This window comes from Anser anser (assembly GCF_964211835.1).
Source record: "Anser anser genome assembly, chromosome: W".
NCBI lineage: Eukaryota > Metazoa > Chordata > Aves > Anseriformes > Anatidae > Anser > Anser anser.
Window position 1 is genome coordinate 13,972,071 of NC_139731.1, and position 14,099 is coordinate 13,986,169.

The window sequence follows — 14,099 nt, forward strand, 5'->3', positions numbered from 1 at the left end:
TGTAGGGCAGGAAACAGATGTACGGACAATGTATCTCGAAATAGGACATATACGGGCAATATATCTCGAACAAGACATTGGAATCCAAGATAAGAAAATAACGAGCAGAAGAATCGAAGAAAAAACAGTCCTTGCGGTTAGGAAGAAAGCTAACTCAGCAGAATCCTGACCAAGGGTGAAAAGTACACTGTGAGGAAGACTTATGGCCTTCCTCTCTGAGACCACCGACCACAGCTCGACGACCCCTGCCCAAGACCACCGAGAGGATCTGCGCAGGCGCAGGACACAAAAAACTGATTAGCATGAGAAGCGAGAGTAGGCGGGGTTAGATAATGAATATGTATATGCATTAATAAAATATTAATCACTGTGATGTATAAATTTGGGACGGCTTTTCACTTCGGGATGCACGATAGGCGGAAAGATCCCCCGTGCATCCGGTGCCGTCAATAAAGAATAAATCACTTAAAGAAATTGGATTTATGATCTTTGAATCAATCTGGCACCCCAGATGGGACTTCTTCTCTGTCGGACCGCAGGACCCGCTGGGAACAGGACTCCCTAGGGTACCCCCGGGATTTCCCGGAGGGACTCCTCGACTCAACGGATCACTGCGGAGGCAGACACGGACCCCATCATTGTAAGTGATTATATTCTTTATTTTGGTTTATTTGGTTGACCGGTCAATTGGGGTCGTCTGTAAGTCGGAAAGTAAAAGTTTTCTGCAGGACGGCATTTGGTTTTTTTGGAAAGCACTCAGTTGCTGTTGGGAAACAAATAACCTTTGCATGCGAGGTTAGTTTACGTTGTGTTTAAATGTGGAACTTGACCTTGGCTATTGTCTTTGGGATTTTGATTGTACTCTTTATAACGTTACTAGGATCTTGGTGTTATTGTGGAAAGCTGCCGGCTTGTATTGTGTAACAAGAAACATTCTGAACTGTAACATGGGGGGGCAGCAGAGTAGTGGGATTCCAAAGAAAAGCCCGTTGGGATGTATCTTGAGTCATTGGAAAGATATAGGGGGATCCCCCGGTGGAACTGAAAATAAGAAAACGTTGATAAAATATTGTAATCAATGGTGGCCACTTTATAAGTTGGATTGTGAGGAAAAATGGCCACTGAATGGAACCTTAAATTATAATACTTTACTACAGTTAATGTTGTTTCTAAGGAGAGAAGGAAAGTGGGATGAGGTGTCATACGCAGATATGTTTTTCACTTTGAGAAACCACCTGGAATGGCAGAAGGAGTGTGGAATTAACTTAGCCCCACAGGATCCTTTGATCCTGGCAATAGAAAAGGATATGAAGAAGGAAGGGGCAGGAAAAATGAAAAGATGTTGTTCGGCGTGCAGTATCGGGCAGAGATGTTTGAAATTGAATGAGTCAGAGGAGAGAATGGAGGATTATGTCCTCTCGCCCCAGATAATAGAACGAGGCGTGGGGGCGAGCCCAGGAAACGGCAGAATAGATAAGAAAAATGAGAGTTGGGGGAATGGAGACTTTACCCCGATCACGGCTCGAACCCGAAGTAAGGTCGGGCCCGTTATTCAAGCCCCGTTACGACAGGCTATGGGGGCTAACGGACCAGCTCGGATAAAAGTACCTTTCACAACTGCTGAGTTAGATTCATGGAAGGAAGCTGTGAAAGGATACCGGGATGATCCAGAATCAGTGGCCCGGAGGTTTGAGCTGATTGTAAAGAATTTAGATCCCGATTGGAAAGATATAGAGATAATGCTGGCAGCATTATCGGAAACTGGAAAAGCAACTGGTAATTAAGAATGCACAAACTCAAGTACAGACCCAGGTAACGTCAGTTTTACCTGGAACTGTGGAGATATATGTGCCCAGAGTGGACCCAAACTGGGACTATAATGATGAGGGTGATTATAGGTTATTAAAAAGATATCAGGAATGGATTAGGATCGCCTTGGAAAGTGCGATACCAAAGTCTGTAAACTGGTCTAGGTTATATACCATAAAACAGGGGCAAACTGAGACCCCGTCAGAATTTCTCGATCAACTAAGGACAGCAATGCAAAAATTTACAACGATAGACCCCTCTTCTGAGGAAGGTAAAGTCCAGCTAGTATCATTGTTCTTGGGTCAGTCTGCGGACGATATAAGGCGGAAGCTTCAGAAAATGAAAGAGCCGGATGTGAGAGATTTAGAAAGGCTGGTGGAAGAGGCATGGAGGGTATTTAGGAATCGAGAAGGGAATGAGAAACAAAGGCTGGGTAGGGCTATTGCTGCGGCAACTGTTGCGGCCTTACAGAGGCAAGAAGAACCTTTTCGGGGAAAAGGAAGAGGGAATGGGATAAGGGGAAGGTCAGTAAAGCCTCCCCTGAGACTGAATCAGTGTGCATATTGTAGGGAAGTGGGTCATTGGAAAAGGGAATGTCCGAAACAATGGGAGAAGAACAGATTGATGGTAGCTAGTGTATCTCCCGATCAATGAAGTGGACCGGGGGATTCTACCCTAGCAGATCCGCTGGTTAAAATTAAGCTAGGGAAATCAGGACAGGAAGTGGAGTTTTTAATTGACACAGGAGCGACTTATTCTGTGTTAAACCAGAAATTGATACCAGAGGATGAGGATTTTGTGACGGTGATAGGAGCTACAGGCCAGCACGAGAAAGCCTTTTTCCTAAGGCCTTTAAAATATAAGTTAGGGAAACAGATGGGATGAGGGCGTCCAGTGCACCCTCAGTAAGTTTGCAGATGACACCAAGCTAAGTGTGTGTGTCGATCTGCTCGAGGGCAGGAAGGCTCTGCAGGAGGATCTGGATAGGCTGGAGCGATGGGCTGAGGTCAACTGCATGAAGTTCAACAAGACCAAGTGCCGGGTCCTGCACCTGGGCTGCAACAACCCCAAGCAGAGCTACAGGCTGGGAGATGAGTGGCTGGAAAGCTGCCTGGCCGAGAAGGACCTGGGAGTATTGGTGGATAGTCGGCTGAATATGAGCCAGCAGTGTGCTCAGGTGGCCAAGAAGGCCAACGGCATCCTGGCCTGTATAAGAAGCAGTGTGGCCAGCAGGTCGAGGGAAGTGATTGTGCCCCTGTACTCGGCTCTGGTGAGGCCGCACCTCGAGTACTGTGTTCAGTTTTGGGCCCCTCGCTACAGGAAGGACATGGACGTGCTCGAGCGAGTCCAGAGAAGGGCGACCAAGCTTGTGAGGGGTCTGGAGAACAAGTCTTACGAGGAGCGGCTGAGGGAGCTGGGCTTGTTCAGCCTGGAGAAGAGGAGGCTCAGGGGCGACCTCATCGCTCTCTACAGTTACCTGAAAGGAGGCTGTAGAGAGGTGGGGGTTGGTCTATTCTCCCACGTGCCTAGTGACAGGACGAGGGGGAATGGGCTAAAGTTGCGACAGGGGAGTTTTAGGTTGGATGTTAGGAAGTACTTCTTTACCGAAAGGGTTATTAAGCATTGGAACGGGCTGCCCAGGGAGGTGGTGGAGTCACCATCCCTGGAGGTCTTTAAAAGACGTTTAGATGTAGAGCTTAGGGATATGGTTTAGTGGAGTACTTAGTGTTAGGTCGGAGGTTGGACTCGATGATCTTGAGGTCTCTTCCAACCTAGAGAAATCTGTGAATCTGTGAATCTGTTTTTATATTTACCAGGATCCCCGAAGTCTTTGCTGGGGCGAGATTTACTAGAACAATTAGAAGCGGAAATTGTCTTTGAAAAAGGGAAGGTGGGGTTAAAAGTGAGAGAAGAAAAGCTGATAACCGCGCTAAGCTTAATGCTGATACAAGCAGACCCCATCGGTAAAGTACCTTCGGAGATTTTAGACCAAGTTTACCCAGGAGTCTGGGCTACTGACATCCCTGGGCGAGCCAAAAATGCAGCCCCGATAGTGGTGAGTTTAAAGCCAGGGGAAAGGCCAGTTAAGATTAAGCAATATCCCCTAAGATTAGAAGACAGGAAAGGAATTAAGGGGATAGTGGATAAGTTTTTAAAACATGGACTGCTGGTTGAGTGTGAATCTGAATATAATACTCCTATACTACCAATTAAGAAGCCAGATGGGAAGAACTATAGATTAGTGCAGGATTTAAGAGCTATAAATAAGATCACTGAAGATATACACCCTGTGGTAGCCAACCCGTACACATTACTGACTAAATTAAAAGATAATTTAGTTTGGTTTACCGTACTGGATTTAAAAGATGCCTTCTTCTGTCTGACTTTAGCCCTAGAAAGTCAGAAGCTTTTTGCTTTTGAATGGGAAAATCCAGACTCAGGACGAAAGGCTCAATTGACCTGGACCATATTGCCGCAGGGATTCAAAAACGGCCCCACGATTTTTGGGAATCAACTAGCAAAAGAGCTTGAGGTTTGGGAGGCCCCAAACACCGAAGGAGTTCTGCTGCAATACGTTGATGACCTTTTGATAGCCACTGAGAATAGGAGCAGCTGCATGCAATGGACAATAAGTCTCCTTAATTTTTTGGGTTTGAATGGGTATCGAGTCTCTCAACAGAAGGCTCAGCTGATTCAGTCACGTGTAACTTACTTGGGGTTTGAGATTTCAGGGGGACAAAGGGAGTTAGGAACAGAACGGAAAGAAACTATCTGCCATATTCCAGAACCACAGACCATTAAGGAATTACGAACTTTTCTAGGGATGACAGGTTGGTGCCGTCTATGGATTAATAATTATGGACTAGTTGTAAAACCCCTATATGACCTCATCAAGAATAACCAATCAAAATTGGTCTGGACGGGGGAAGCACGGGCTGCCTTTAAGAAGCTTAAATTGGAGTTAATGCGAGCACCAGCTTTGGGTCTACCGGACTTGTCTAAACCCTTTTGGTTGTACTCTTATGAGAGACAAGGGATGGCTCTGGGGGTGCTGGCACAGAAGCTGGGCCCCTACAGGAGAGCTGTGGCCTACTTCTCTAAACAACTGGATGAAGTAAGTAAAGGTTGGCCGGGTTGCCTTCGAGCGGTGGCCGCTGTCATCATGAATATACAGGAGGCTCGGAAGTTCACTATGGGACAGAAGATAACCGTGCTGGTATCACACACTGTCTCGGCAGTCTTGGAGCAGAAAGGGGCACACTGGTTATCCCCTCAAAGATTTTTAAAATACCAAGCAATACTGGTGGAGCAAGATGACGTAGAAATTGTGGTTACTAACATTGTGAACCCAGCTTCTTTCCTTAGTAACGCTCCTGACGAGCCAGTGGTCCACGATTGTATCGAAACTATGGAAACTGTATTCTAGCCGACCAGATCTCAAGGAGGAGCCCTTGGAAGACGCGGATGAATCATGGTATACTGATGGAAGCAGCTTTGTGAAACAAGGACAACGCAAAGCAGGGTATGCGGTGACGACCACTCAACAGGTAATTGAGTCGAAACCATTACCCCCTGGGACGTCTGCTCAGAAAGCAGAAATAGTTGCCCTTACGCGGGCATTGGAACTAGCAGCAGGAAAGAAAGTAAATATCTGGACAGACTCTAAGTATGCATTTGGTGTGGTGCATGCACATGGGGCTATCTGGAAAGAACGAGGATTATTAACGGCCCAAGGAAAACAAATAAAATATGCTGAGGAGATTTTGAAGTTGTTGGAAGCGGTAAAGCACCCAGAGAAGGTGGCTGTTATACATTGCCGGGGACACCAAAAAGGAACCGCTGACTTCGAGGTAGGGAACCGACTGGCTGACCAAGAAGCAAAAAGGGTGGCCGGATTGGCTGAGGCAGAAGCGCTCACTTTAATACCAGACGGTAAAATACAAACTTTAGGTGAAGGACAGGAACCTAGGTACACACAGGAAGATCAAAAGTTAATTGGGGACCTGGGAGGAAAAGCAAGGAGTGATGGATGGGTATACCTGAAAGATAATAGGGTTGTACTACCCTCTAATTTAATATGGCCTACGGTCATGGCAGAACATAATAAGACTCATTGGGGAGCAGACACCTTATATAAAAATCTGAGTCGAGTCTTGGTGGGAAGAAATCTGTATACTACGGTAAAACAAGTAACCCAGCAATGCAGTATTTGTTTGCATCATAACCCTAATACAGAAAATAGGGTAAAGTTCGGAATAATCAGTAAAGGAAACTATCCAGGACAACAATGGCAGATAGATTTTTCAGAACTGCCAAGAAAAGGGGGGTATCGATACTTGTTGGTTTTGACAGATACTTTTTCCGGGTGGCCGGAGGCTTTTCCCTGTCGAACCAACAAGGCAAGAGAAGTGGTTAAGGTTTTACTGAATGAGATAATACCGCGTTTCGGAATTCCGGCAGCAATGTCCTCGGATAGAGGCTCTCATTTTTGTGCGCAAATAGTTCAAGAAGTAAGTAAGGTCTTAGGGGTAGACTGGCAACTCCATACCCCTTACAGACCACAGGCAAGCGGACAAGTGGAAAAGATGAATCATCTAATCAAACAACAAATAGCCAAAATAGGACAAGAGACTAATTTATCATGGCCTCAGTCTCTCCCTTTGGCTTTACTTAGAATTAGAGTAAAACCACAGACAAAGGAAAATCTAAGCCCTTTTGAAATATTATACGGAAGACCCTATCAGTTTTTGTTCAGCGGGGAGGACCTGACGCAACTGGGGTCGGGATACTTGTATAATTATTTAATAGGACTCCAAAAACAGTTGGATCAAATATCTAAAGTTGTCTCAGGAACCAGGGCTAGAGGGCTGGACCAACCAATCCACCCCTTTAAACCTGGGGATTATGTGTATGTAAAAGCATTTGCAGGTCGGCCTTTGGAAGAAAAGTGGACGGGACCATACCAGGTGCTGCTGACAACACATACCGCCATCAAGATTAAGGAGCAAACGGCCTGGATCCATTATTCGAGAGAGAAGAAAGCTCCAAAAGCCCCCTGGAAAGTAACGCTGGGTGACGGTGAACTGAAGCTAAAGTTCAGTCAAGCAAAATGAAGACACTATGGTCAGGAGTATTTAGTAATGTAGCTAGCAGAAATTTAGTTAACAGAATTGTTTTATTTCTGTGGCTTATAGTTGTAATTGTGATTCAAGAATTGGAAGGTGCTTCTATGATGATAGAGAATGGTGGGTGGCCTTGGTCTGAAGCCGTAACCACAGAGGATAAGAGCATTAATGGAAAGTTAGCTGTTGTGGTTATTTGGCGAACAAATGGTGATCATTTCTCAAGCGTGTTGAATTGCTAATACAAATTAACATCTCAGCAGTTCAACCAGCCTGTTCTCCTTTCCTCCCATATGTAGTAAGGAACACAGGCCAACAACAATCTGGAACACAAAACTAAAACAGCCCCTGCAATCATCCTTACTGGCACTGGGAACTAGCCAATGGCAAGTTTCAAAGGTGTTACCAATATGGGAAAAGGCTGAAGACCAGGACCACAGACTAATAATAGATGCACTTAGTATGGCGCAAGATAATGTATCTTTAGCTCTTAGTTGTATACAGGTACAGTTATGGATGCAGGCAACGGCTACCTTGATCATTAGGGAAGGAAGTGAAGGCATTTTTCCGGCTGAAGTCCGAAAGATTGTTTGGGACAATGCCAATGATTTTGAAAAGAAGTTCCAATCTTGGTGGACTCTGGTAAATTTTACCTATGATCCCATTATTAACATGGCTACTGCCTTTGTGCTTACTATACGTAATGCTACAGTTTATGTTATCCACCCCATTATTGCACTAGGATTAAATCATGACGAAACAGTGCTCTATCCTTCGGAGCATAGAACCTGGGCCCGGATGAAGAACGGGAAATGGCAGTCTGTGAATCTAGAATCATGTGTTACCCGGGAACAACAAGGATTTATTTGTGAAAGCAACACAATTGATGCTCAGGATGTATGTCTTGACACTGAGCAAGGTGTTTGCCACTTCGAAATTCATCCAAATACTAGTCAAAAGACTGTGCTTGTATATATTGGTCAAGGCTGTGTGTGTTTAAGAACTGCTTGTGCTTTTGTAGAAGTAGATAAGGAAAACATAACTCTACCTAGCAAAAATCATTCTAACTTTTGTATTTGTAACTTTGTTAGAATCATCGGGTGTGATTTTTTATATTCAGCACCAGTGGTATCCCACCAGTTGATCAAGTCCAACAACACAATGTATCACAAGTTATTACCCACACCTATTGGGATGAACCTCACGCTAGTGAAGCAATTACTTAAACACCAAGACCTGATCAAAATTTTAAAAGGCATTCAGGAAGATGGAGAGAAGACTTTAATCACTGTCCACCATGATACAAAAGAAATAAACAGAGTTTTGCAAAGAGTAAAACAAGACACAAATCATAGCTGGTGGGACAAACTCTTTGGATGGTCGCCAACTGCAACTGGGATTTTGAACACATTGTGTCACCCAATTATTGTTCTATTGATGTTAGTTGGTATAAGTTTAATATTGTCTTTTGTAATACTTGTTTGGAATTGGAAATTGTTACAACGAATGGCAATATTAGCTTCCCTGACGAAAGTACATGGCAAGGTATTGAGGGATACATATCGTAGAGGCTGGGAAGAAGAATTTTTGTATTCGGAAAGGTCTCTACTGACATAGCGGAAATATAGAAACAAACAAAGGTTCTGTATAAGATTAGTAAGGATAACATTTCATGGGGCTTTGAGGAAATATGGAATAAGTTAACCTCATGGTTACCCAACTTTCAATAGTTAGAACAAGTTTTTACTGATCTGGTTATGTTATTGGTAGTAGGAATATTTGTATGTATGTTACTGCGATACTGCTAATGATAAGGGCATGCAATGCAAAAGAATTTGCATGGGGAAAAGAAAAGGGGGGATTGATTAGGGAAGCTGAGGCGATTCCAGATAAGAAAGGGTTAAGAATGTAAATATTAAGGGAGAACAGAACATTAGGTGTAGGGCAGGAAACAGATGTACGGACAATGTATCTCGAAATAGGACATATACGGGCAATATATCTCGAACAAGACATTGGAATCCAAGATAAGAAAATAACGAGCAGAAGAATCGAAGAAAAAACAGTCCTTGCGGTTAGGAAGAAAGCTAACTCAGCAGAATCCTGACCAAGGGTGAAAAGTACACTGTGAGGAAGACTTATGGCCTTCCTCTCTGAGACCACCGACCACAGCTCGACGACCCCTGCCCAAGACCACCGAGAGGATCTGCGCAGGCGCAGGACACAAAAAACTGATTAGCATGAGAAGCGAGAGTAGGCGGGGTTAGATAATGAATATGTATATGCATTAATAAAATATTAATCACTGTGATGTATAAATTTGGGACGGCTTTTCACTTCGGGATGCACGATAGGCGGAAAGATCCCCCGTGCATCTGGCGCCGTCAATAAAGAATAAATCACTTAAAGAAATTGGATTTATGATCTTTGAATCAGGTTAATATAGTGTTGGGGTAATCTGGGTGAAAGTGATGTATTGGTGGTTTTCTTAACTCATTGCCCAGCTTAAGGACTTCTGTCACAAAAAGATAGCCTCAACTGAAACAAGTACAAACTGAAACCAAGCATCAGATTTTCAAAATTTCTTGTGTACTGCTGAAACTTCTCAAATATATTTATAAGAAGTTGTTCTATAAATAAAGGAAATGAATTTACTATAAGCCAATCAGATCATTTCAGTGAGGCTTGCTTCAGCTTTGCTTACAACAGGCAATTTAAGGACAACCTGATGAGTACACCCTGTCATTACCTTCAAAGTTGTCTCCTAACTGCAGTTGCTAATGGTAGCTGAAGATAAAGATCTTGTCCTTTAAACTAATAAATATTCCATCACCTTCTCTTTTGGGTTTACCAGTGTAGAGATTATACGCTTGGGTAAGTTTCTACATTGACTGGGACCGCAAAATGTATTACCCACCAAACAACATACCAGCTCAGGCCCATACTGTGATAAATTAGTAGGGGGTTTGTTCATTGTCTTCAAGGATGTAAAGAATCTGATAAGGTTTCGCAATTCACAACATTGTGATAAGGGGATTAAGCGAGTAGATAATGAGGAAGGGAGGTTGGGAAAACATCCTTGTTAAAACAAAGGATTCTGTGAAGCAACCCACCGCAAGACATCCTGTTTGCCGATTCACGACCCCCCCCCCTCCCTTGAACACGAGTACAACGCGTGAAAAACAACGACCCCCAACAACGGACCGCGCAGCCTCAGAAGGCTCAACAACTCCTGACAAGCCGAAACTTGGATGCTATAAAACAGTGACGCTGGAAAGGGAAGTTGCGTGCTGTGGCGGAGCGGAGACTCCCCAGCCGACCAGCGCTGTTTTGCTTGCTGATCGCTTACTCAATAAACTAATTCTTTCTGGCTAAAAGAGTAATTTATAACAAATTTGGTGCCGTGACTCGGATAGAGGTAATTTGATCGGGAAACCTATCGAGGGGGGCGCCCCGCCGATTTCGGCGGCCTTCGCCGGGACTATTCCCGTTCAAGCCCTCTACCGACGAACCCTAAATTTCGGGCAGCAAGCAAATAAAGCCGGCAAAACCCCTAGGTAATCTTTGTGCACGAAGGCCAAACGAAGACCCACGGGGTGGGTAAGTATAGGCCGGTGATCTGTTCGGTTGGGGTTGGTGATCCCGGAGTGCGTCTGTGTGAGACGTCCAATTGCGGACGAAGTGAGTGCGGACCCCTCAGTAGTGCGGTTCCCACATCCCGCGAGGGACTGGGCCACGACCAGGGGGAAGCGGCTGTGTGTGTGTGTGAAGGCACTCCGGAAGATGGGACAGAAGAAGAGTAAGCCTTCTGGTCCCATGGGTGGGGTAATGCCTAGTGCTAGGTTGCCCCCTATTCCCACAGATAGTCCACTGGGGTTAATGATTAAGAATTGGAGTGATTCCCCTTTTAGGCGGGGAAAGGATAAAGTAAAAATGATTCATTATTGTGTTGAAGTTTGGGGAGGTAGGCAAATTATTGGCCCATATTTGGGTCGTTTGAAGACTGGGTTTGCCAAGCCTTAAACATTTATGTAAATACAAAGGAACCTTTTTGTTTAGAGGGGAGCGAATATGCGAGCCTTTGGATTGGCTCAGAGAATCGAGTTAATCTGTACCCTCTGTACCCTTTAAAAGAAAAAGGAGGGGCAAAATTACAAATTGTGGAGCAAGAGATAAAGTACCTGGGTCACCAGTTAAGTAAGGGGACTAAGAAGTTAGACCCAGGCAGAATCAGTGGAATATTGGCTTTAGCGTCCCCGCGAACTAAAAGGCAGGTACGGCAACTGTTAGGGTTGACCGGATACTGTAGACAATGGATAGAAGATTATAGTGGAAAGGTTAAATTTTTATATAACAAGCTGAATAAGGATGGATTACTCAAATGGACAAAAGAAGATGAGGAACGACTGAACAAGTTAAAGGAGGAACTAGTACGCCCCCCAGTGTTAAGCTTACCAGATTTAAGGAGGCTGTTTTGTTTTGTTTTGTTTTTTTTGTGAACAGCGCAGCAGGCACGGCATACGGAGTGCTGGCCCAAGAATGGGCAAGGAGTTAAAAAAAAAAACAAACCTGTGGCCTATTTGTCTAAATTATTGGATCCGGTTAGCCGGGGTTGGCCAAACTGTTTGCAGGTAGTGGTAGCTGCTGCCTTGTTAGCGGAAGAAGCACAGAAGATCACTTTTGGGGGGGAAATCAAAGTAATATCTCTACACAATATATGCGGGGTACTGCAACAGAAGGCAGAGAAATGGATCACTGACGCCAGATTATTAAAATATGAAGGAATTTTGATTTCCTCTCCAAAATTAACATTAGGAACAACCTCCCTACAGAACCCTGCTCAATTTCTTTATGGGGAACCAAATGAGTCCTTAGGACACGATTGCCTCCGAAATATAGAAGAGCAAACGAAATTGAGACCTGATCTAGAGGAGGTGGAATTACCCATCGGTGAACAGATATATGTGGATGGTTCCTCGAGAGTAGTCGAGGGAAAGCAAAAATCAGGATACGCGTTAGTAAACGGGAAAACATTTGAGATAGTGGAATCTGGACCTTTGAGCCCTAGCTGGTCTGCCCAAGCTTGCGAGCTATATGCCATATTGCGGGCCCTAAAATTGTTGAAAAATAAAAGCGGTACAGTATATATAGATTCAAAATATGCTTATGGGGTAGTACATACATTTGGCAAAATATGGGAAGAAAGGGGGCTCATCAATTCACAAGGAAAGAGTTTAATACATCAGGAATTGATTACCCAGGGTTTACAAGCTATCAGAGAGCCCAAAGAAATTGCCATAGTGTGAGAAACACTCCGTAGCCAATAACTTAGGCTCAGGCGAGGATCTCAGTGAAGTAGTAATTTATTCACGATTGCAATGGCGGGCGCCCCACAAGCAGGAGAGCACACCTACTGGTTCCAAAACACAGTTTATATACTTTTTGGTGACAGGACCCTCCCCTGTTTCCCCACTGGAGTGGGTAATCCAGGTTCACAATCTACCTGATGCTTCACAGACAATGCCTGGCCTTCAGTTTCCGGCCTGTTTTTGAGATGGTAATGTTTTCTCCCCTTATCTGGCTTGACTTAACATAGTGATTTCCACCTGATCGCTCTAAGGAGTCTGGTTGTCTGCATTTTACGAGGTCACCTGCTGAGCTTTCTTATCACTGTAAGCATATCTCAATACCACATTCCTTCCTTCTAAACAATGTAACACTGCAAAAACAACATTTCTATTCCCACAATTCCCCCCTTTTCTCTTTTTATAATTTGTTGATTTTTGCAAAATTTTTCTCTAAGGTGTAATTTGGTAGATGTCTTCCTCTTCTTCACTTTCTTTGCTTTCCATTTCCTCTAATATCATCATCTTATCTGAGTAGGGTGGTGGATCCATGGTCATTTGTTTCAAAAGTGCAGTTTCAGTAAACCGCTGGACAAGTCCCCTTACACAGGGGATAATGCAACAACCAATGGCTGTCAAAACTCCTGCTACTACGATCAAGGATGTAAATATGGACACTACCATCCCTTTCCATTTACCAAACCAAGATTCCAACCATCCTGTGATGGAAGTGTCTGCTCCTGAGTTTTCTGCCAATTCATTGGCAAGGGTGGTAAGCCCTTGCAATGCTCTAGTTACTGTGCCATCCGGGGCAGTATTGTTAGGGATAAAAGTACAACAACGGTTGCCCAGCATCACGCACACACCACCTTTCTCCGCAAGAATCATATCTAATGCTATTCTGTTTTCCCAAGCCATTTTGCTGGTGACATCTAGTTGTTCAGCGATTCCTCTTATCGCATCTCTTGTATAGTTTATGAATCTCTGCTGATTATAATAGATATAATTAATCCAATCCACATTTTTATTAATTGTTACCCACCAGAACAGTGACTCAAACCCTGCAGCAATTTGATTCCTGGCTTTATGTTCATCGGGAACTCCTCTAGGCACCCCAATAGAATCTATGTACGCTCTATCATCAAATGATACTCCTAAGCTTCTTTTACTTCTTCTGGGTATTTGTGATGTTTCTCTTTCAAATGCCAGGGTGAAGGGTATAGCTAATTGAACAAGTGCACAAGTGCCTCCCCAGTTAGATGGCAGGATGGACCGTAAGATCTTCCCTCCACAGTACCACCAGAGATCTGCCCTGGGGATCTCAAGTCTTGAATATTTTCCCATCAAGTCCTCGGTAGCATTCAAGGTCCTCGTGCACAAGGCAAATTCTCCCAGATGCTGGGTAGCACTCACACCCTGCCGTGAGAGGCAAGCTGTATGGTTACCTATAGCTGTGGAGAATACAGGGGGAGCCCTGATATTGCTATCGTGCAAGGAAGGGAATGGCAAAGAGAGAGACTTACAGGCCTCATTTCCCCAGGCAGTCTTTTCTTGGTACAATGCAATCATACATCGCATTCCCTGGGAATCCTCGGTCCACCCCAATGGGCAGGGCACTATCTGGGCAATCGGTCATCCCGAGGCACAAGCATAGCAATTGCTATGGTTGAGACTCTGGACAGTATATTTAACCCATTCTATCCAGGCATTCACATCCCCGTACCCTGTTTCAATCTCAAATGTTTGAACTGCCGCATTTCAAAGAGGGCCTCCTGTTTTCTCTCCTGTTTTCTCCTTGAGTTTCTCCCTTTCTCTGATGGAA

The 14,099-nt window shown here is 44.3% G+C and overlaps 1 protein-coding gene across 1 annotated transcript in view; it reads left to right on the top strand.

Moving 5' to 3' along the window:
* Positions 1-3,294: 3,294 nt before the first annotated feature.
* Positions 3,295-14,099, top strand: part of LOC310888616 (phospholipid-transporting ATPase FetA-like) — a gene marked incomplete at its 3' end in the record, with an annotated part of 40,488 nt that continues 29,683 nt past the window's right edge. Inside the window, exon 1 of the mRNA XM_083815490.1 lies at positions 3,295-10,532. The remainder of the gene's footprint in view (positions 10,533-14,099) is intronic.